Source organism: Bubalus kerabau, chromosome 1, assembly GCF_029407905.1.
Source record: "Bubalus kerabau isolate K-KA32 ecotype Philippines breed swamp buffalo chromosome 1, PCC_UOA_SB_1v2, whole genome shotgun sequence".
Taxonomy (NCBI): domain Eukaryota; kingdom Metazoa; phylum Chordata; class Mammalia; order Artiodactyla; family Bovidae; genus Bubalus; species Bubalus kerabau.
In genome coordinates this window covers 32,340,686-32,366,536 of record NC_073624.1, presented here as the reverse complement: position 1 = coordinate 32,366,536, position 25,851 = coordinate 32,340,686, and positions in this window count along the sequence as shown.

Genomic DNA, 25,851 nt, shown 5'->3' with positions numbered 1-25,851 from the left:
AGAAAGCATATTTAAAAATAGAATAAAGTTATAAAGTAAATCTAAAACTCCATCATAAAAGATTAAATTATGCAATTCTGGAAATATGCTAATATGACATCTATACTGTGCTCTTCAGTTTTTAAAGTAATTTTATATTTATTATTTTAATTAATCTTCACAATGTATGTGTTGTCAGTAAAGCTTGTATTTCCATCCCTATTTTACACAAGAGGGAACTGAGACCCAGACAACTAAGATTTGCTCCAGTTAATAAAACATCAAAGACAAAGAACCCAGATCTCCAGATTGTTGATCTCAGGGCTTGTTATGAATTAATACTAATAAGGGCTTCCCTGGTGGCTCAGATTGTAAAGAATCTGTGTGCAATGCAAGAGATCTGGGTTCGATCCCTGGGATGGGAAGAACCCCTGAAGAGGGAATTGGCTTCCCCCACCAGTATTCTTGCCTAGAGAATTCCACAGACAGAGGAGCCTGGCAGGCTACAGTCCATGGGGTCATAAAGTGTCAGATACAACTGAGAGACTTAACACTTTCACTCTTTTTTCATCCTCTAATGTAATCTAAGAATTTAGAGGTCACCATCTGTCTCTTCAGTTCAGTTCAGTTCAGTCACTCAGTCGTGTCCGACTCTTTGTGACCCCATGAATTGCAGCACGCCAGGCCTCCCTGTCCATCACCAACTCCCACAGTTCATTCAGACTCACGTCCATCGAGTCAGTGATGCCATCCAGCCATCTCATCCTCTGTCGTCCCCTTTTCCTCCTGCCCCCAATCCCTCCCAGCATCAGAGTCTTTTCCAATGAGTCAACTCTTTGCATGAGGTGGCCAAAGTACTGGAGTTTCAGCTTTAGCATCATTCCTTCTAAAGAATACCCAGGACTGATCTCCTTCAGAATGGACTGGTTGGATCTCCCTGCAGTCCAAGGGACTCTCAAGAGTCTTCTCCAACACCACAGTTCAAAATCATCAGTTCTTCAGTGCTCAGCTCTCTTCACAGTCCAACTCTCACATCCATACATGACCACTGGAAAGACCATAGCCTTGACTAGATGGATCTTTGTTTGCAAAGTAATATCTCTGCTTTTGAATATGCTATCTAGGTTGGTCATAACTTTCCTTTCAAGGAGTAAGTGTCTTTTAATTTCATGGCTGCAATCACCGTCTGCAGTGATTTTGCAGCCCCCAAAAATAAAGTCTGACACTGTTTCCACTGTTTCCCCATCTATTTGCCATGAAGTGATGGGACCGGATGCCATGATCTTAGTTTTCTGAGTGTTGAGCTTTAAGTCCACTTTTTCACTCTCCTCTTTCACTTTCATCAAGAGGCTTTTTAGTTCCTCTTCATTTTCTGTCTCTTACCTAATCAAAATTGGCCAATCTGAAATTTTCCAAAGAGGGAATATCACACTACTTTTTGATTTTTAATTGGGATATAATTCACACACCATAAAATTTACCTATTTGAAATATACAGTTCAGCGGTTTTTAGTGGATTCAAAAAGTTGTACAATCATCACTGCTATCTAATCCCCCAAAGAAACTCTATTCCCATTTATTGCCACTCTTTATTCCCTCTTCCCGAGCCCCAGCAACTACTAATTTACTTTCTACCTCTATGGATTTCTATCTATTCTGAATGTTTCATATAAATGAAATCATATAATATGTCATCTTTTTTGTCTGACTTCTTTCACTTAGCATGTTTTCAAGGTTAATCCATTCTGTAGAAAGTGGCAGTACTTATTTTTATGGCTGAATAATATTCCATTGAATGGACATACCAAATTAGTGTTCTTCAATATTCTGAATACTAGTCCTTTAAACTTTCAGTATTAAAAATAAGTAAATAAACGACAACAAAAGGCAGCCTTTCCATTCTGTATAGTGATTCTTTCATTGTGTATATTAGTTGAAAACAATGATCACCTAGGTAAAATAGCTTGGATAAAATAATGTGGATAATCCCCAGGGAATTATACTGAGTGAAAGAAGTCAATCCCCAAAAGTTACATGATATGATCTCTCTTATGTAACATTTTTGAAATGAAAAAAAAAAAAAAACTATCAAAATGGAGAACAGATGAGTGGTTGGCAGAAGTCAGGGAGTGGGCTGAGTGGGAAAAGTGTATGTGGCTACAAAAGAGCACTGGAGAGGTTCCTGTGCTGAATCTGCTTTATATCTTAACTGAGTCAAGGCCAATGTCCTGCTTGTGAATTTGTCTTATACTTTTTCAAGATATTACCATTGGGGGAATTGAGTAATGGGTATGTAAATCTCTCTATATCTCACAACTGTATATGAATAAAAGAAAAATGTATATGTTGCATTTTCTCTGATACTAGTTAAAGGAGAATCACTATTATTTTTTGTGAGCTTAATGAATCACCAGTCCAGGTTCGATGCATGATACAGGATGCTCCGGGCTGGTGCACTGGGATGACCCAGAGGGATGGTATGGGGAGGAAAGTGGGAGGGGGGTTCAGGATGGGGAACATGTGTATGCCCTTGGCGGATTCATGTTGATGTATGGCAAAACCAATACAATATTGTAAAGTAATTAGCCTCCAATTAAAATAAATAAATTTATATTAAAATAAATTAATTACATAAAATAAAAAATCTTACTGGTTTTCTCTGTACTGTTCACACATTAAAATTCTTTTGATATTTGGTTAAATTTTGAAATAATTGTAATATATCCAATGCGTGCATTCTCATTTGTGTCCTACTCTTTGCGACCCTATGGACTGTAGCCCACTAGCCCCCTCTGTCTATGGGATTTTCTGGGCAAGAAAACTGGAATGGGTTGCCATTTCCCTCTCCAGGGGATCTTCCCAACCCAGGAATAGAAGCCATGTCTCCTGTGTCTGCAGCATTACAGGTGGGTTTCTTTACCACTGAGCCATCCAGGAAGCCCTGGTTATATATTATAAAGTAAAATAAAACTATAAACTAAAAAAATAGAACGTATAATACTTTACTATTTTGATAATTATAAAGCAGTATGTTCTAAAAAGAAATGCTTACAAGTATTTAGTATTTTTATTCTTTGCTTCCAAGGATAATTAGCATTGTTTGTCATGAAATATACAAAATGGATGGAGCAGATAATGGCATCCTAATTGGATAAACATAGAAATAGGCACAGATGCCTCACTTAAGATACTCCACAGTTCAGTCTGGATTCTAGGTCTGGTGATGCCATGATCCAGCAATTAGTATTTTTCATCTTGAAGTCAGTGTAGTTGAATAATACTGGAACTTTACTAGTTATTCTACACTCCTTACTGGGCCAGAAAAATTCGCTAGAGAAATGATAGGCTACCTACTCCAATATTCTTGGGCTTCCCTTGTGGCGCAGCTGATAAAGAATTCACCTGAAATGTGGGAGACCTGGGTTCGATCTCTGGATTGGGAAGATCCCCTGGAGAAGGGAAAGACTACCCACTCCAGTATTCTGGCCTGGAGAATGCCATGGACTGTATAGTCCACGGGGTTGCAAAGAGTCGGACATGACTGAAAGACTTTCACTTTCACTTACATTTACAGTATTCTTCTAACTCATAGCTGTATTGAATCTTATAAAATCTAGGGCTATATGTTATACTGCCTGTTAAATTCTTGTGCCCTGCCCCGGCCCACCCCGCAAAGGGCAATCTCATTTATGACTCTGGCATGTCTATTTGCCTGGATAATAGAGTATAAAGAGTATACTTTATATTATTTGCCTGGATAATAGAGTATAAAGAGTATATGTAATAGATATAAAGAGTATAGCCAAAGAGTCAAAATTCAGCATTTAAACAATAATCACCTGTAGAAACTGTAGAAAAAGAGTAATCAGTCTACAAATTACTATTTATTCTTAAAACTTAAACTCAGATACAAAGAGGAAAATGCTAAATTCTATTATTTCTCCCACCAATATGGAGTTCAGAAAAGAAGGCACCATCTGGGCTTCTCAATGTAATCAATATCTCACATTCACATACCAAGAGGGAAGTATCATGTTAATTAATCTGAGTTGTTCTCTGCTTGAAACTGTGAGCCTTTTTTTCCCCCAATCCTGCTGGAACCACAGAGCTATGGTAACTTTCCACAGAAATGGCAAATTACCTACAGAGCTTAGGCTCAATGATTTCCTTTAACCAAAATCTAGAAATGGGGCATTTTGAGCTCAGTAAGAATAGTAAGTGATTGTAGAAGAAAGTAATGTGGTTCTTCTTCCATCCCAGAAAAGGGTGATTCTAGATAAACCTAGGAATGTGTAACTTTTCTGTGATAATCACTCTCCTCTCTCTGACCAAATCTTTTTATTGATTTTCTTTTTTTCTTTTCAAAGGATCTTGTTCTACTTATTATTAGGAATAAATTGTATGGTCTTGCTGTGATTTTTGTAATTACAATGTAAAATTATGGGTGACACATAGCTAAATGAGATCAGGAAAAACTTTCAGATTACTCTAAATTAAAACAACTATTATCATTCCCTATGCAACTTATTCTATTTCTTCTTCTAAATATCAGTTATTCTGGAGACTGAAGAAAAACCCAAGGAAACATCCTCAAAATACAAATCATTTCATCACCACATATAAATCCTGGAGAAGTTCTTTAAATTTACCCTTATAATATGAGCTTATTAACAAAAGGGAATTATCTCTCATCTATAAATACATTTATGCCCCAATAAGAAAGTCACTCAATTAGGTGTATTTTGTTTTGCTACTTCCTGAAAGAAGAGTTCTGGATACAATTCTAAATCAATCCATCTGAATATTCTCCCATAGAAATGTTAATCATCCTTCTGAAATTTCCACACATATTTCATTTCTAGAATTTAAGAAGAAGCCAACATAGCTACCCAACTGGAACCAGATTGCAGGACACAAGGATCCATCCTTAACCTTATAAAAATGTCCTGGAATTTTTAATAAGCAGAAGTGGTCAGAACCTCAGTCTTACATTGCATCCAATAGATGGTTCTCCTGCAGTGCAGGGCTCCATAACTCACGGCCCGGAGCTGGCTCTGGACCACCTTGGGATGGACGAAGGCCACCTACTGAATCACCGCCACCGCATCCTGCAACATCTCCCATCCAAGTCTTCCCTGGGCCCACCCCTGCTGAACTCCCAAGGTCAGAGGAGATCCTAGATTTAGAGCATTTCATTACAAATTTTAAATTTCCACTCCCTGGTTTTCATATTGCATTTCAAGATCAACATCCTTATTAGTAGAAGTATACTTTTTGCTTTAAAATTTTATAACACTTTTTTCCATGGAGACATTCAAAGCAGGCTACTGAACTTCATTACCACACAGGCAGAAATCCTCACAACACCTCTATGAAGGAGGTGTTAAATGAGAAAGAGAGAGAGAGGTCACCATTACCTCCTCTCACACAAGCCCAATCCTCAATAATTAATGAATGAAAAGACATCTTGAATTCAGTGGTCACTAGGAGTAATTGGAGTATATTTTCTCAGCTGCCTCTAAATTAAAATGGTAATAATTTAACCAATATATCTGGGCTGAAGGCTAAAATAAGTTTCCTCTTGCACCCAAGCAGTAGGACCAAGTGGGATCTGAACAGATGACTCTCTGTTACCACTTGATTGCGGAAAACTCACACATTATGCTCAGTAACTGACTTCAAGTCCTGCTCACACTTGCCTTTCTCTTTCCTCATTGAAGAGATCCTGAAAAATTAGGAGGACACAGGTTATATTTGACTTGCTTTATTTCCTTTTCTCTGTCCTCAGATTTACCTTACCCAATTTTTTTGTGTGTCCAAATGACAGTATAAAATAAAGGACAAAATAAAAGACGGAATACTTTGAGTGATAAAATCAATACAGTCTGGCTATCAAGATAAAATCATGTGATGTAATGGATAGTTCATAGTTTAGCACTGCAGTTCTTTGCATCATATCTATTGTCCCTCAAGTGGGTAGGTTTTCCCCAACACTAGCTAATGAGCTATTCTTGGACCCCAACTGGGTGTTCTACTATTCAACTCAATTGTGACACTATCCATACAGAGACAACATCAGATTCCAAAGTTAAGGGCTCAGTCCTATATGATTGCCCTCCCTCCCATAGCTCCCACCCCACAGTCCATTGTGCTACCTCTTCAGAACCAGGCAAAGTATCACTGTGCTTATGACCAACTGGCTATAGATCAGAGGTTCCAATGACCTTCTCCTCAAGTTCAGTTTATTTGCTTGAGTAGCTCTAGAACTCAGAGAAACAATTTGCTTACTAGATTTTTTGTTGTTTAGTCAGTAAGTCATGTCTGACTCTTTTGCAACCCCATGGACTGTACTGCAGCCCATCAGGTCCCTCTGTCCATGGGATTTCCCAAGCAAAAAAAAAAGCAAAAACTGGAATGGGTTGCCATTTCCTTCTCCAGAGTATTTTTCTAACCCAGGGATCAAACCCACGTCTCCTGTATCTCCTGCATTGGCAGGTGATTTCTTTACCACTGAGCTACTAGGCAAGCCACTTACTAGATTTCTACTTCATTATGAAAGGAGCAGCTAGATAGAGGCAAAATGCAAGGTGTGGAGAAAAGTGTCCCAGCTCCCAGACTCTCACAGAATCAGCACTTTCCCCAAATTTCCATGTGTCTACCCATCTGGAAGCTTTCCAAACCCTCTCCTTCTGGGTTTTTCTGGAGGCATCGTTACATACACATGATCAATTAAATGATTCAACCTCCAACCCCAATCCCTTTCCTGAAGGTCAAGAGCAGGAAGGAAAGTTTCAGTCTTCTAATCACATGGTTGATTCTCTTGGCAACCTGCCCCCATTCTTAGGTGGGGCTCAAGAGTCAACCCAATAACATAACAAAAGACACCTTTATAGCTCTCATCACATAAGAAATTCCAAGTTTTAGGAGCCCTGTGCCAGAAACTGGGGTGAAGTCCAAATATATATTTCTTATTACAAGTCACAATATCACAGACCCCTTTAGTATCAATGCAGCAGACACTGTCGGCTCCCATCACATACTCCATGGTTGTACATACCAGCGACTTACTTCTGATCTCTAACTGTGGAATTATTCTGGTTGTAGACAGCACTATCTCACAGAAGACACAAGCCTGATAGAATGGTAAAATGAACTCATAAGGTGGAGACAAATGGGGAGGGGAGGATGGCGGCGGCACAGCCCTCCACCCTGGGACACAACTGAGGATTCATTACATCTAAAACTTTGGTTGCTGTCTAGACACATTGCTTGTCTCATGCTAGTAGACCAGCAAGGAATGAAAGGAGTTACTCTACTGCTTATCAGGAGAAGAGAGGTTGATGCTATAGGGGACAGAGAGAAATACGACTGGAACTCAAGGGATTCATTGAGGAACCTCTTGGTACTTTTCATCCCTGGGTATAATCTGACAAGATCAAGTCAATTTAAGGCTGAGAATCCTCATGGAGGTATGTCTGTGATACATCAGGCAAGAAGCTTAGGCGGGTGGAAGTGCTGCCTGAGAGTGAGGAGACTTAAATGGGTGGTAGAAGAGGGAGATTTGTTTTAGAAATTGTTTGTATTATGTGTGTATGTGAATAAAGAGAGAGAAAGAGAGTGAGTCTGGCCCTTTGTAGAATCCATAACAGAGCAGATTAATTTCAAGCAGGGCATAAGTGGGTCTGGGTAGTACATGGGATGGACTGTAGCAGATATTTTTAGTGTCCTACTCATCAGCACTCCTGTTCCTTGAAAATGCTACAGCTTCATTTTGCAAACAATGTACCTTGCATGGGGTCATAAAGAGTTGGACATGGTTGAGTGACTAAGCACACACACACTCCAATTACCTGAAGAAAGCAGTCATCAAAAACATCATATTGAGACCAGCCATCAAAGAAAGTTTGAAATTTGGAAAGAATAAATGTTCTGTCTTGAATTGAAAGAGACAGAAATATCATCCATTGGTAAGTTTTTGGCATCCACACTTCCCAGCAGTCCTGTGTGTGGAATGGGTGAGTGTGAAGATCAGTGCAGTTACTGATCCAGTACAGGAGGTGCAGCTTGCTTACTCAATCATTTTGCACATGCTTCTGTGACTTGGCCAGAGAATAAAGAATTTGTTAACAATGAAAGCCATTTGAAAATGAAAAGATCGACAACTTTGAGAGTTGGTGATGTTTCTTCACTAAGGGAGTTTTAGCCAAGGACAGACAATCATTTAGTAATATTTACCAGAGTCAACCATCAAGTATAGGAAAGGTGGAGACTGGGGATGAAGTTTGTAGTCAAATGCAACTGAGAGAGAAGCATCCAGTAGATGAAAGAAAGAAGGTTAAAATAAAAAGTGTAGGGACCATTCATGTTGATCAAAGCTGAATTCAATGGACATAGAGCCCTAACATCTAAAATAATGTCTAAGGATGCTCTCTGCTGCTGCTGCTAAGTCGCTTCAGTCGTGTCCGACTCTGTGGAACCCCATAGATGGCAGCCCACCAGGCTCCCCCATCCGTGGGATTCTCCAGGCAAGAACACTGGAGTGGGTTGCCATTTCCCAATCTCCACATAATAATGGAAAGGAAAGCAAAATACTGCTTATGCAGATCTGGTATATCTTTTACTGTAAAGGTACACTTCTCATCTTGTTCATAAGAAGACCAGTGTTGCAGACTGGCTATGAGTATGTGGTCCTTCATGTGTTTCTGAACCTCTCTCTGACCCATTGGACTCTTGAATGTCTACTGAGCCCATTCTCCGAATGATGTGTTTTGTCTCCTTTCCCATTTCAGTGCTCCCTTCAATAAAATATCTTAGATCTTGACCTTCTTTATTATTTTTTTTTTATCTTTTATTTTTGGCTGTAACATGCAGGATCTTAGTTCCCCAATCCAACCTGGGCACCCTGCAAGTGGAAGCATGGAATCTTAACCACTGGATCACTATGGAAGTCCCTTTTATAAAATTTTTTGTTTATTTTTTAAAACTTTTTAAATTAAAAAGAAAAATTTTTTTAACTTACCCTCTTATTTAAGTTTCTGCACTTTAGTTGCTTTATTCCTCCCTGGCACAGAATTTTTGGGTGCCATCTTAGTCACTTTGAACTGCTATAACAAAAATACCATAGATTGGATGACTTACACAGTATTTATTTCTTAGAGTTCTAGAGGCTAGAAGACCAAGATCAAGGTACCAGTTGATTCAGTATCTGGTGAGAGGCCACTCTCTGGTTGCAGATGACCAACTCCTTGCTGTGTCCTCACAAAGGACTGGAGAAAGATCTCTGGAATCTCTCTGTGGTCCTACTCATGAACATTCGACCCTCATGACATAAATCATTAGGTCTCACCTCTTGATACTATCACTTTGGAGTTAGGATTTGAATCTATGAATTTTTGTTGTTGTTCAGTTGCTAAGTCATGTCTGACTCTTTGTTACCCCACGGACTACAGCACACCAGTCTTCCCTGTCCTTCACTATCTCCTTGAGTTTGCTCAAATCGTGTCCACTGAGTCAGTGATGCCATCCAACCATCTCTTCCTCTGTTGCACATTCTCCCCTTGCCCTCAGTCTTTCCCAGTATAAGTGTCTTTTATGAATTTTGGGGGGAACACAAATATTTAGTCCATAATACACACCAAAAATCAACTAAAATGTCACCATGGTACAGCCTGAGGACTCTTTTACTCGCAAAGCCAATTCACCTTTTCCGATCCCAGAAAGACTGATCCAGATAACTATTGAAAATATATTTTCTAAATAAAAGATTTTATTTTTATATGTTCTCAGAGTCACACAGGAAGGGCTTCCATTTACTACAGATTTGGTCATCTCTAGAGCCCGGTAGGCTGCAGTCCATGGGGTTGCTAGACTTGGACATGACTGAGCAACTTCACTTTCACTTTTCACTTTCATGCATTGGAGAAGGAAATCGCAACCCACTCCAGTGTTCCTGCCTGGAGAATCCCAAGGACGGGGAAGCCTGGTGGGCTGCTGTCTATGGGGTCGCACAGAGTCGGACACGACTGAAGCGACTTAGCAGCAGCAGCAGCTACATTTTAGAGAGTTGGCTAGGATTATACTTTTGAAACTCATAATTATGCTCATGAGAATGGCCATGGCAGAATACATCACGTTATCAAAAATTTTAAGCATTTAGGCAAAAATGGTGACCTCTTTACCCCTCAGGCACTATGAAAGATTTAAAAGAAGTTCATACTTGATAGTGAACTTGGTTTTGAACTTGGGTTTGGACACATTGGGAATTAGAGAATAAAGAAAGCAGCAAAATAACACATTCTACAAAGCGTCTTCTGGAAAAGTCCTTTGGAAACATATACCAGCTTCTTTGGGAAAAGGAGGCTGTCAGAGACTAAATCCATAAATCAAATAGAAAAGAAAAAAATGTGCTACTGTGGGAAGAAAAGGAACAAGTCTGTAGGGCTTAATCTTATCGTGGGAAGGTATTTCTCTTTACTTTACCACAAATACCATGGAAATGAAGTAAAATCGAGGCAACGTTGTAACATGAGTGATGTCACAAGGGGAAATTCATCGTTAGAGACGTGAACCAAGAGACACATGACAAGCACAGGGGATAAAGGAGGAAGACGGAAAGAAATGCCAAGAGTTGTGACTCTAACATGATAGGTCCTATAAAATAAAATTTCATCATTATTTTGTCCCATATTCTTTAATTATAACATCCTATCTATGTCCCCAGACTGATACGTCCTGGAAAAATCGGTTATAAATATAAATTTTAGAAGGTATCCTTTGCCCATTTTTTGGGCCAAAGAACTAAATAGACATTTCTCCAAAGAAGACATACAGATGGCTCACAAACACATGAAAAGATGCTCAACATCACTCATTATCAGAGAAATGCAAATCAAAACCACTATGAGGTACCATTTCACACCAGTCAGAATGGCTGCGATCCAAAAGTCTACAAGTAATAAATGCTGGAGAGGGTGTGGAGAAAAGGGAACCCTCTTACACTGTTGGTGGGAATGTAAACTAGTACAGCCACTATGGAGAACAGTGTGGAGATTCCTTAAAAAACTGGAAATAGAACTGCCTTATGACCCAGCAATCCCACTGCTGGGCATACACACTGAGGAAACCGGAAGGGAAAGAGACACGTGTACCCCAATGTTCATCGCAGCACTGTTTATAATAGCCAGGACATGGAAGCAACCTAAATGTCCATCAGCAGATGAGTGGATAAGAAAGCCATGGTACATATACACAATGGAGTATTACTCAGCCATTAAAAAGAATACATTTGAATCAGTTCTAATGAGGTGGATGAAACTGGAGCCTATTATACAGAGTGAAGTAAGCCAGAAAGAAAAACACCAATACAGTATACTAACGCATATATATGGAATTTAGAAAGATGGTAACAATAACCCTGTGTACGAGACAGCAAAAGAGACACTGATGTATAGAACAGTCTTAAGGACTCTGTGGGAGAGGGAGAGGGTGGGAAGATTTGGGAGAATGGCATTGAAGCATGTAAAATATCATGTATGAAACGAGTTGCCAGTCCAGGTTCGATGCACGATACTGGATGCTTGGGGCTGGTGCACTGGGACGACCCAGAGGGATGGAATGGGGAGGGAGGAGGGTTCAGGATGGGGAACACATGTATACCTGTGGCGGATTCATTTTGATATTTGGCAAAACTAATACAATTATGTAAAGTTTAAAAATAAAATAAAATTAAAAAAAAAAGAAGGTATCCTTTGCCCATTTTTAAATGTCATGCTAACTATCAACGTATCATGTCATTACATCCTGCCCCCTACCTTAGTAACTTCTTCTAAAGAAAGAAATTGTGTAAAATGTTACCAAGCTCAACAAAAACCACAGGCAAACATCTAAACACATACACTGTAAACACTTCAAAGAAGAAAGCTTAAAATTTAGAATAAACGTTCTAGGAGTCATCCTTTTACTTGGAAAAATGACATGGTTTAAAATAGATAAATATTTCCCATAAGAATCAACAAAAATACCTCAGTTATATTAAGAGACATTCATCAAAAAAAACAATGGTAGATTCAGTCAGTACATTGTGTGCTGTGCTTAGTCAGTTGCTCAGTCGTGTCTGACTCTTTACAACCCCATGACCAGTAGCCCGCCAGGCTCCTCTCTCCATGGATTCTCTAGGCAAGAATACTGGAGTGTGTTGCCACACCCTCCTCCAGGGGATCTTCCCAACCCAGGGATCCAGCCCAGATGTCCCACATTGCAGGTGATTTCTTTACCATCTGAGCCACCCTATATATCTGTGCTAAAGAACTATGGATTATTAAAGAGGGATTACTCTCAAAATAACCTGAAGATTGAAAACAGGCTGGAAAGGGAACATTCTATGATGATTCAATCCTCAGTTGTGAAAGCACCAATTCCCACTAAAGCTTTCTTTTGCATCCTATTTCTCTGATCCCAAATCAAGCCTTCTTAGGAAATATCTTTTAAATATTCCAGAAGAAATGAACAATTCTTCACCTGAATGTTTATTTCTCTCTTCCTGGACCGTGGCCTGAATTTGGTTTGGGAAAGAGGCACAGTTCAGATTTTTCCACAGGCCTTCTTGACCTACACAAGTCAGCTTGCTATAAACCAAACCCCTGCAGCTCTCCTATCCTGGCAGAGCTAGGAAAGCCATAAATATTTTTGGCAAAGCAGACCCTAAAATAAGACAAGGCTTTTTATTTCGAGATCACATAACATTGGTCAAAGTGGCATAGTGAGGCAAACAGTTAAAACATATTTTTAAAGCAAATATGTGGTGATATAGAAATAGTTCTCACACTAATCCATGTCAACGATCACTGAAAGTTTCAAACGGTAGGCTGTATAAGATACGTTTTTTCAGGTGGGGATTATAAATGGCACTAGATTCTGTTGGATGGAAGGAAAAGGTGCTGACGTGCCCTGAGCCACTCAGAAACCCAGCTCCCACCTGGTCATGCTTGAAGTCCTAAAGGTTTAACAACAGCCTCTAATCAGTGGTTTCCAAACTTTAGTGCATTTCAGGATCAACTGGAAGACCTGGGTGGGTCTTAGCCCTAGATTCTGATTCATTAGGTCAAAAGATGTGTCCCCAAATTCCTATTCCTAGCAAATTCCCTAGTCCTACTGATTCTGCCAGCTCCTGGAGCACACTTTGAGACATCTTGCATTAGACTGACTGGGACACCACAGGAACCCTTCAAAAGAAAAAGAACCTTAATCCCATCAATAATGCAATTTCCTGTCATGTTACTTGTGCTAAATCCACTCCAGTCTTGCAGCAGTCCCTTACTTAGTGAATAGCTGATATTCAGTTTGTTCATGGGTAATCATGTGTATCTCCCAAGTTCAGAATTTAAAAGGTAATTGTGAGAAGTCAGAATAAAGAGTAAATCATAGACCCAAAACTCATACTTACTGTTTTCTCTCCTCATGGGCTTTATTACCACCCCAAAATCTACTGAATTGGACAAAACTACTCTAATCACTAGCTTGCATTGATAAGATTTGGTTCTAGTTGACATTCTTTTTTCTCAGAGTGATCCCATTTTCTTAGCTATTCCACGGGATTTACTATAAATGTAGGACTAAGAAATGCTAGAATGCATTTTTTTAAATGTCTTATTATTTCACCTAAGAAATAAGGCAACATAATATATGAAAAAATAAATTCTTGATATACTTGGGCAGTGAGTACTCTGGTAGGTTGGACTGTCTTTTTCCAAGTCCTCTCTACCGTTTCTTGTGAGAGGATTACACACTCCAGCCCTTTGCCTTGTGCTTGCTCTTCTCAGTGAGACCAGCTCACTTTCCACCAGACCGAGGCTTGCCTTGGTCATGTGACTTGCTTTGGCCAGCAGAATGCAAGCTGAAGGGATCTACACAAGGCCATGGGTTCTATCAGTATTCTCCCCTCTATCCTTAAACTGACATTTACTGAGAAGAGGTTGCTCTTCCATGTGTGTGTACTAAGTTTCTTCAGCTGTATCTGACTCTCTGACCCTAAGGACTGTAGCCCAACTCACTCCTCTGTCCATGGGATTCTCCAGGCAAGAACACTGGAGTGGGTTGCCTTGCCCTCCTCCAGGGGATCTTCCCAACCCAGGGAAGATCTGCTGCTCATCCAGCCTGTTCTTAAATGAAGAGGATGTAGAGCAGAGTCCCAGCTGACATATATCACAAGTGAGAAATAAACCTCTATTTTTCCAAGACTGAGATTTGGATTTTGACAGAACATGTAACTTAGCAAAAGTACAACATGAATACATATAATATGTAAAACAAGAGGGAAACTTTAATGACTCCTTTATTGAGAAAATGGTCATGGAAAATATGGAAAGGGTGGATGGAATTTACACAGTCTCACTTACAATCGATAAACCTGAAATATACAGAGGTCAAATGATTTGCCTAAGGGTACATGCATAAGTAAATGGAATAGTAAACTACTATTACTTTCAAGAAAATGGAATAGAAATAACAAAAAATGAGGCCTATGTTTGAAGCCAAGGGCTCATCTGTACAGTCCAGTGAAGTCTAACAGACAGATATTAGAGTTCTATATTCTAACATAGAGTTCTAAAATCAATTTCTCTTAGAAACTGGCTGCCTCAAATTTAAAATATACTTTGCTTAACCAGCTAGAATTTTCACTATATGACAAGTGTGGGTGACAACACACAGGTCTCCAGTGAGGTCCCCAGCAACCAATGCCCAGACCACTTCATAGATGTACGATCAATGTGAAGCTGAATACAACAGGTTGTGCTAGAAAATATTTGAATTATATAGCAAACTTTCTTCGATCTAATTCCTTGTCCACCAAAAAAAAAAAAAAAAAATCTGATATTTCTATCTATCTCCACTTTTAGCTTGCTCAGGGGGAAAAAGTATGCTGGTCAGGCTGAAGTGAATATTTATGTATTTAAAAATTTTTTAAATTTATTTTTTAATTGGAGGATCATTGCTTTACAATGTCATGTTGGTTTCTGCCATACATCAACATGAATCAGCCATAGGTACACTTATGTCCTCTTCCTCTTGAACCTCCCTCCCACCTCCCACCCCATCCCACCCCTTGAAGTGAATATTTAGCTCAATTATGTTTTTCATTGCATAATGGAATCTCCTTTTTATGCCTAGAATCTTTCTTACTTTCTAATAATAATAATACATAGCATTTCCTTTGAAAAATAATGAATCCTTCCCCTTTGGCTACACAATCAAGAGAGGTTGACTTCATCTTCAGTCTCAGGACCAGCTAACATGAATCAGCACATGTTAGCTGATGATTCCCTGGCCTGGTGATTGGTTCATGGCTGGGTACATGGCTCTGTGGGGGCCATGATAACAAGATCCAGGGTAGCAGGGTAAGAGAGACTCTCCCCGCTTCCACACTGGATGTGAAGTCTGGAGCTACACTGCTCAGTTTTTAATCAAGAATAGTGAGCATGTCTGGAAGATGTAAAGAATGGACTTGTGGACACAGTAGGAGAAGGAGAGGGAGGGACAAATTGAGAAAATAGGACTGACTTACATACACTATCATATGTAAAACAGATATGTAGTGGGAAGCTGTTGTGCAACACAGGAAGCCCAGCCTGGTGCACTGTGACAACGTAGAGGGGTTAGATGGGGTGGACTGGGCTGGGAAGGAGGCTCAAGAGGGAGGGGATATATGTATATGTGTGTGTGTGTGTGTGTGTGTGTGTGTGTGTGTGTATGTGCTAGTCATCAGTCGTGTCTAACTCTTTCCGACCCCATGGACTGTAACCTGCAAAGCTCCTCTGTCCATGAAATTCTCCAGGCAAGAATACTGGAGTAGGTTGCCATTCCTTTCTCCAGGGGATCTTCCTGACCCAGGGATCGAACCCAGGTCGAACAGACCATTGCAGGCAGATTCCTTACCATCTGAGCTACAAGGGAAGCCCATGGATATAGATACATATACATTAATACATACACATACACACAGTTATGGCTGATTCCTGTTGTTGTATGGCAGAAACCAATACAACATTGTAAAGCAATTATCCTCTAATTAAAAAAAAAAATAGTGATATGTCTGCAAATGAATCCAACACATGGAGGGAAATCAATCTAAGACAGAGAACCAGGTTAACTGTGAGATTGTTTGAGCCTCAACATCAAGTCACCCAAACCTCAAATCTCCAAACTTTTGTGGTTATTTATACTGATAAATTCCTTTCGTGCTCAGCTTGACATTGGGATTTTTGTCACTCAAGCTCCAGAGTTCGAAGTTATAACACACTATATTAACAAAGTTGGCATTTTTCAGCCTCTTATGAGTTTGGAAAATGCAAGTCAGCCTCCTTGACATTCAGAGACTCTGGGTGACTGACAAGATTATTTTGGCTGGGATGTCAAACTCTGAGCCTAGGTAAACTGACCAAGGTAAATGTCACCTCTGAGGCTTACTAACAGCCCACTGTTTTTCTCTTTTAATTCAAGGTTATCAGGCATCCAATCTCATCTTGCTTTTGTCTTTTCACTGTGTACAGAGTACTGGGGAGATTTATCCTGGTTTATTTTAAAGATAAACTCAAAAGAAGAAATCCTTATATTCATGATATTTGGGGTTAAACTAACAGGTACTTAATGAACAGCCACATTTGCCCAGTCTGGTATTAGTGCATTGTATCCTGATAAGAATAATTTTTCTTATAGAATTCTCCAATAAAGGATGCTACCCTGATATGTCCAACATTGGGGCCGGAATCATGCTTGCAAGCTACTGGGTTCAGATTCTATCATGAACAATATCCAGACGGTTTCTTGATCTCAGGGTTCTATGAGGAAAAATATAAGGGTGACATTTAGATTTTATTAACATTTAAGGATAAGTATATGTAACAAAATAGCAATAACATTGAGTAGAGTCTGAAAATTCTTTTCTAATCCTGTATTATTAGCTCACTGAAACTAGTAAAGTGTCTCTACTGAGGTCCAGCAGAGAGGAATTTTCATCTGTTGTCAATTTGTCATTCACATCCTTTTTACAACCCAGCTCTGTTATACTAGGGGCTTCCCAGGTGGTTCAGTGGTAAAAAACAAACAAACAAACAAAAACACCAGTTGCCTGCAATGCAGGAGACACAAGTTTGATCCTTGGGCGGGGAAGATCTCCAGGAGAAGGAAATGGCAACCCACTCCAGTATTCTTGTCAGAAAATCCCATGGACAGAAGAGCCTGGCAAGCTACAGTCTATGGGGTCGCAGAGCTGGACAAGACAGTGACTATAAATAACAACTGCTGTACTGAGATAATCACTTCTTTGTATAAAATTCCTTATTGTTTAGAGTAGAAAACTCTTTGTTCCTATCTTTGATTGCTTTTCAGATTTTAATACAGAGTCTTCTTAAACCGTATATAGTTCATGGTGAAAGCAGTTTCGCTCCTCCCTGTCAGCTAACTGGCTACTGTAAGTATTTATTATACCGGGACTGGCTTCTGTTTCATTTGAGCAGCCCGGCAGCTTTCTGTCTTCTCTGAGTGCTTTCTCTCTGCTGCCTCTGTGTTCTGCCAGCGCTGCAGCCGTTGCGAGGACAGGGTGTATATGCTACTGCTTTTGGCTGGGAGAATAAATTCCAGCTGAGGTCCAAGTTGAAAATGAATCCCCCACTCGGCAAAAACACGGGCTCTAGGATACTTCCTGTGTACCCCATTAAAAACCCCTTTGGCCACAGCAGCCTGGAGTTTCACAGTGGGACCATTTCATGCTTAATAGCATGTTCTGCACTAGGCAGAACTGTGGGAAAAACAAAGGCAGACAGCCTTACTCCCTGTATGGAGAAGTGCAAACTCCAGCCTGGGAGGCAAGGTTTGTTATGTAAACAGAAACACACATGTGTATGAGTGCACATGTACACGCACACATCTTGAAATGCATACAGCACAGCATACAAGGTTACGGTGGTGATTGCCAGTTGCTGAGAAGAAATCAAGGTAATTTTAATCAGTTGGAAAGACTTCATGGATAAAGCCAAACTTGAACTGAGCTTTGGGCACCAAGGAGGGCTTAAATCGTTATGTGAAGCCTGGACCGGCCAAAGGCTGGACTCTAAAGTTGAGAAGTACAAACAATCTAGTTAAAACACCTAGCTCCACAATGGCTTGCCATGATGTGGGCCACGTGTGTATACACCAAATTCTTCCTCTTGGAATGGCTTATTTTGGCCCTGTAAAAATCCAACCTATATATTTTGGGCTTTCATTTGGCAATCAGTTCATTTCAGTCGCTCAGTCATGTCTGACTCTGCAACCCAATGAACCGCAGTACGCCAGGCCTCCCTGTCCAGCACCAACTCCTGGAGTCCACCCAAACCCATGTCCATTGTGTTGGTGATGCCATCCAACCATCTCATTCTCTGTCGTCCCCTTCTCCTCCTGCCCTCAATCTTTCCCAGCATCAGGGTCATTTCAAATGAGTCAGCTTTCTGCATACTTTTAAAAGTTTCTAAGGTCATGTGTGCTGAAATCTGACAGAGCAGATTCTAAACCTGATTGTCCTTGTGCAAAAAATCACTAAAGCTCTTTAAAAGTTTCAAAATCAGCATTTAAGCAATTTTATCAGTTTTCTAAGTGAATCCATACAGATGCAGTTCTCGGGGTTTATCGATCTGTTGGTAAGATGCCTTTATTATAAACCCAGACATTCTGCTAATAATTCTCTAATGCATTTTAAATAAATAAAGTCCAAATGTTGCCTTTAAGCACCAATAAAATCAGGAATGCTTCAAAGCAAGAAATTCAAAGTTAAACTCAATGTGTCCACGAGAAAACTCCATTGTTCAAAGGCATTGGAAAATGATCCTGGAAAGGTGTAATATTCCTATGCAAAGTCCATTTGATTACTTTAGATCATATTAGAAATAAAACATCCAAGCCATTTGCCGTTGATTTTTCAGAATGTGTTCATTCACTTTATTTGTTCCTTGAACCTATTTATAAATATTTACTGCATCATACTAGGTCGCTTTTAAAAGTGAGACTATCTCAAGGGTGTGTTTTATAGAGTAGTGCAATGAAACAGGCATGATTCAAACAATTTACTTTAAAAGAAGTATTCTACTTATAAAGTCTAAAAGCAGTACTTTAAGATTTTAACACAACAGCTGGATTTTAGTTGGTCCAATGTCTTGAAAAAACAACATGGCGAGAAGGGTTAAAGGTGAACTTGCTACTCATTGATTCTAGAAATGACTAATTCACAGTACTGAAGGGAATCTCCCACAAGTCTATAGTGTAAGTTTATTTTACTGATTTAGTGCTGATTTCAGCATCAGCCTCCTGCTTCTTTCTCACGGATGCAGAAATGTAAATGAGTCAGGAAAGGATGCTTCCTATGAGAACTATTTTTTTTCTCAGTAAGAAGGCATTCCAAGGAAAGCCTTATGCTTTCCTTCTAAAGTTCACAAGGCTTTTAACTAAGATCTTCTTGCTGAATAAGTTCCTTTTCATTGACTCTAATTTAAGACACTTGTTTTTTTTTTAAACATGTTTTTCAGAAAACATCTGGTATATTACAGCCTGTATCTACTAGTGGAATCTAAAGTTAGAAACAAGGTAAAGCAAATTTAACTTTCGGTTTTGTCCTTCCATAGCATCACTCTTATGTACAAAGAGAATGTCTAAGAATATTATCTGCACAGTTAGAGATGATTTTTAGCAAACTGAAATAGTGTTCTGGGGTACTGATTAGCATTCAAACATAAAAACTTTTCAGTGTTTTATCATCATAGGTCATTAAAATATGACATTAGAAAACAGTTGGAGAAAATATTTGTGTAAAACATTAAGTTTATAATGTTGGGCCTATTATTTTTGGTAAGTATAATCAATTGTGCAATAGACCTTTTAAAGATATCTTGCATGCTAAGTCACTTCAGGCATTTCCGACTCTTTTCAATCCCTTGGACTGTAACCCGCCAGGCTCTTCTGTCCATAACATTCTCCAGGCAAGAACACTGGAGTGGGTTGCCATTTCCTCCTCCAGAGAGATATCTTAGGGGTACATAAAGCTAAACCAGTCAACTTAATTTATGACCCATAATTTGTAAAATTTCTTTTATTTTATTGAGATGTAACTGACATACAACATTGTATAAGCTTCAGGTATACAACATAGTGATTTGAGGTTTGTATATACTGTGTAATGATCACCATAAGTCTAGTTAATATCCATCACCACACATAGTCTCTTTTTCTTGTGATAAAAAATTTTAGATTTACTCTCAGCAACTTTCAAATATATAATGAAGTATTATCAACTATAGTCACCATGTTCTACATTATATCCCCAAGACTTATCTACTTTATAACTGGAAATTTATATGTTCTAATGACTGCTTTAAGCCATTCTGCCTACCCTGCCACACCCGATCTATGATAACCACCAGTCTGTTCTCTGTATTTGTGAGTTCAGTTATTTGTTTTTGTACTTTTAAAAACTTTTTATTTGCATTGTGGTATAGCCAATTATTGCGATTGCTTTTGTTTGTTTGAGGCTTTCCTTCATTTAGAGAAAGCTCAAAGAAGTCATTGTTGTACTTCTGTTACTAAGTGTATGAATTCAGTATTCTCCCCTTATGAAAAAAGTAAATATGAAGTTCTTGAAATTGAGACAATTGTTCAAATATAACATCTTTAAGGTATGAGCAAAAAACTCCTCTTGAAATAGTAATGCCTTTTCCACTATTATACCCTTCATTTTTAGGACACTTAAATTTTCTTAACCAAGCTTCTTATGACCTTATCTAAGATTGAGTCTGTATACTAAGGAACCACTTGAATATTATTACAACAAAGGACCAATTTAGGACTATTTTTTAAATGTGCAAGTATAATTCATAGAAATATTAAATAAATACAAGTCAAATATATTATTTAATTTAATATTTAGTGAGGGAACCAGTAAGATGTTACAACTAAGTCAAAGTGAAAGTCGCTCAGTCGTGTATGACTCTGTGAACCCATGGACTATACAGTCCATGTAATTCTCCAGGCCAGAATACTGGAGTGGGTAACCTTTCACTTTTCCGGGGGATCGTTCCAACCGAGGGATTGAACCCAGGTCTCCCGCATTGCAGGCAGATTCTTTACCAGCTGAGCCACAAGGAAAGCCCAAGGATGCTGGAGTGGGTAGCCTATCCCTTCTCCAGAGATCTTCCCGACCCAGGAATCAAACTGGGGTCTCCTGCATTGCAGGAGGATTCTTTACCAACTGAGCTATCAGGAAGTAACTAAGTCAAAGTAGAGCTTAAAGAACCATCCTATATATAAGCAAAAGAGAATGCTAAAATGAAATTACAAATAGGTGCAAAAGTAACCTATCCATAGGGCAATAATCAGTTGCATTCTACCAGACACATTTCACTTACATTTCTATGGATAAGAATCACTTGCCCTGTTAGCAATATTATAAAATTTAAATAGTTATGAAATAGTTCAAAGACAATAAAATATGGAGGTAACCAAGAAACACAAGCTAAATAGATACCCACTATTTTAGGCAGAATTCTAAGATGGCCCTCATAATTGCCACCTCTGAGTTTTTCCTATGATTGTTATCTGGCAATAGGGTTTTTGCAGATATAATTAAAGATACTAATAAGTTGACTTTAGTATAGGAAGATTATCTAGATGGGCCTAACTAATTACATGAACCCTTTAACAGGAGTGTTTCTCTAGCCCATAGCAAAAGGGGAAGTCAGAGATTTGACATATAAGAAGGATTTGACATGCTGTTGCTGACCTGAAGATGGTTGTGGCCACGTGGAAGTGATTTGAGTGTGACCTCTAGTTGCTGAAAGTGATCTCCAGCCAATAGTCAGAAATAAAATAGGAAACTCAACCATGAAACTGTAAGAAACTATATTCTGTCAATAACCCAAATAAGCTAGGAATAAAATATTTCTCCAGAACTTTCAGATGAATACTTATCTTACTTGACACATGATTTTAGCCTTTGATACCCTAAGCTGAGAACCTAGTCACATTGTGCTGGACTTCAGATCTACAGAATTGAGATGATAAATAAATGCTCTCTTAAGCTGTTAAGTTTGTGATAATTTATTATGTAGCCAAAGAAAACTAATGTACATGAATTGTCTTTGTCTGTTACACAGATACTTACCATGGCAGTAATAAGTATTGTTTAAGTCTATAAAAAGAAAATAACTATCCATGCCTTGCAAATTTTCCCCTTGAAGTTGGTATTATTAATAAATTTTTCTATCAAAAGCTTTAAAAATTTGGAGATATAAAGTTATACTTGAAAGATAAGTTGAAAATGGACAATTTTCTCATTTAATCATATGGACAGCCCACTCCAGTATTCTTGCCTGGAGAATCCCATGGACGGAGGAGCCTGGTGGGCTACAGTCCATGGAGTCACAAAGAGTCAGACATGACTGAGCGACTTCAATTCACTTCACTTCACTTTCACTGTATACAGAGGGCTTCCCAGATGGCTCAGTGGTAAAGAATCCACCTGCCAATGGAGGAGACAGGGGTTTTTGATCCCTGGGTCAGGAAGATACCCTGGAGTAGGAAACAGCAACGCACTCCAGTATTCTTGCCTGGGAAATTTCATGGACAAAGGAGCCTGGCAGGCTATATTCCATGGGGTCACAAAAAAGTCAGACACGACTTAGCTACTAAACAACAAACAACAAAAACTGTTTATGGAATCCACAAAGCAAGCCATACTCAGATTCCACATTCCTCTTTACTCTCTCTGGCCATGGTTTAAAATTTAATAAGCACTGTCTTTGAGAGTAGCTGTTTTTCTAAACACTGTACTGCATTAATAAATACTTTCTTTCTAGAAGAAAAGCGCTTGTGAACATATTGACTGCCATCCTCTCCTGGGGAGAAGACAGCTTACTTTCTATCACCTGCAGAGGCACTGGAACGAAAGCATAATCATTTGTATTGAGATTCTGAATCATATGCGCCAGATTTCAGGGCTTTCACCCTGGATTGGCTGGCCTTTGGGAGCAGGAAAACAGAAGAGGAAATATCCATGTTTGAGCTGGCATGTACTGTACAATTTTATCCAGCACTGACAAGTCCCTGCTGTTGGAAACCTGTAGAAGTTGTGCAGTTTGTAACTATTGGCCAAATAACCATGCTGTGTGCATGAAAGAATAAAGAAAAGATGAAAAATTTACAAAAACACATATACACCTTCTTAGAAATCAAGGTGTCTCATTCTGATTTGACTTCTGAAGCTGTCACATAATATATGTTTTTAAAAATTAGGTGGATATTTAAGTTCATTTTTAGATCTGTGGTATGTGTTTGTTTGAGAGAGAAAGAGCTCAGTTGTGCCTGACTCTTTGCAACCCCATGGACTATAGTCTGCCAGTCTCCTCTGTTGATGGAATTCTATAGGCAAGAATACTGAAGTGGGTTGCCATTTCCTTCTCCAGGGATCTTCCCAATCCAGGGATTGAACCCACGTATCTGAAGTCTCCTGTATTGACAGGTGGATTCTTTATCACAAGCGCCACCAAATCTCTGTTACCATATTGCAATATGTCAAGGCCATCTTGCAGCATGTTTGAAAGAGTATTATGTGTTTATTTTTCTTTCAAACAGAATTTTAAATAAAGGAAAAATTCATTTTAATAACTGACTAAAGTTTCTCTCAGGTCTTTTATTTTTCTTATTTATTAAGGTCTGGAAACATCACATTCAACTTCCTCCATGAATATAAAGCAAGGTGCATGAGATGGAAATAATTATCAGTAATTTGTTGGTTCTTCAACACAGCAGTTTTAGGCTTTTGAAATAAAATTAATCTAGAAATTGCTCTACTTTTTAAATGGTGTGTTTTTAAATGTCATGCGTGCACTATGGTTGATGTATGGAAACATGCCCAGTTACAGACACTATATACACACAGATGCTTCTCACTTTGCACAGCAACTGTGCTCAAGAGAAGCTATGTATATAAATCACACATTTTTAAAATTAATTATTTAGAAACACTCTGGGGGTTTCTACTTTAAGAATCCTTTTATTGATTCATTTTAAAACAAAAAATAATCTTGCCCAGAAATTATCCCTTTTGAAAGTACTGTGTCTGACATAAGTATTATATCAGTAGAGAAAGGCAAAATCAAATATAAGAACTAGGACTTTGAAAGCAGAAAGAAGTTTTAGCTATTTTTTTTAAAAAGTAGTGTTTAGAAAAAAAATATACTCAATAAATGTTAGCAGTGTAATTATTTTTTCTCTTTTCTCAAAGATATTTTTTCTTAACTGATTGAAGGAAAGATATATATGTGTGTTTCTCTCTCTCGCTCTCTCATATATATATATATATATATATATATATGTATTTTTTTTTTAACTGACAACAGAGGATGAGATGGTTGGATGGCATCACCTACTCAATGGACATGAGTTTGAGCAAGTTCTGGGAGATGGTGAAGAACAGGGAAGCCTGTGACCATGAGGTCACAAAGAGTCAGACACAACTGAGTGACTGAACAGCAATGAACAACAACAGCTGATCTATCCTTCCATTCAACAATATCTAACTTAAAATTTGGAATTCTTAGCAGAATACTCAAGTTCTCACCAGTTGTAATTATGCTAAGTTGAAACGTAAGTAAGGAAGAGGGTATAGTGTGTTTATCTAGGTCTAACCAGAGAGGTAAAGCAAAAAATTTTCTACATTGCTCTTATGATGAAGACCAAAATTAACTCTACGTTTTTTTTTGAAAAGCATATGCAATACATATTTGTATACTGGACTATGATTTTTCCATTTTATAAATTTGCTTTGCCTAAAAAGAAAAAAATATTCAGCCCAGATGTGTATACTAGTTACCTATTGCTACCTCAGATATGCAGATGATGCCACTCTAGTGGCAGAAAGTGAAGAGGAACTAAAGAGTCTCTTGTTATGGGTGAAAGAGGAGAGGAAAAAAGTTAGCTTTAAACTCAACATTCAAAAAGCTAAGATCATGACATCTGGTCCCATCACTTCACGGCAAACAGATAGGGAAAGAGTGGAAGAAATGACAGATTTTATTTTCTTGGGCTCCAAAATCACTGTGGACAGTGACTGAAGCCATGAAATTAAAAGACACTTGCTCCTTGGAAGAAAAGCTATGACAAACCTAGACCACATATTAAAAAGTAGAGACATCACTTTGCCGACAAAGGTCTATATAGTCAAAGTTATGGTTTTTCCAGTAGTCATGTATGGATGTGAGTTGGACCATGAAGAAGGCTTAGCACCGAAGACTTGATGCTTTTGAATTATGATGCTGGAGAAGATTCCTGAGAGTCCCTTGGACAGCAAGAAGATCAAATGAGTAAATCCTAAAGGAAGTCAATCCTGAATATTTACTGGAAGGACTGATGCTGAAGTTGTATCTCCGATATTTTGGCCACCTGATCTGAAGAGCCAATTCATTGGAAAAGACCCTGATGCTAGGAAAGATTGAGGGCAGGAGAAGGGGGAAACAAGGATGAGATGGTTGGATGGCATCGCCAATTCAATGGACAAGAGTTTGAGCAAACTCTGGGAGATAGTGAAGGACAGGGAAGTCTGGTGTGCTCCAGTCCATGGGGTTGCAAAGAGTCAGACACGATTTCAACTAAATAATAACAACAACAATTGCTACTCTAACACATTACCACCAATTCAGGGGCATAAAGCAACACAAAGATATCATCTTACAGTTCTGGAGGTCAGAACTCCAAAACCATTTGCATGGGGTTAAAGTCAAGATGTCAGTAGACTGGTTCCCTCTGAAGTCTCTAGGAGAGAATCTTTTTCTACTCTTTTCCAGCTGCTAAAGGCAGCCT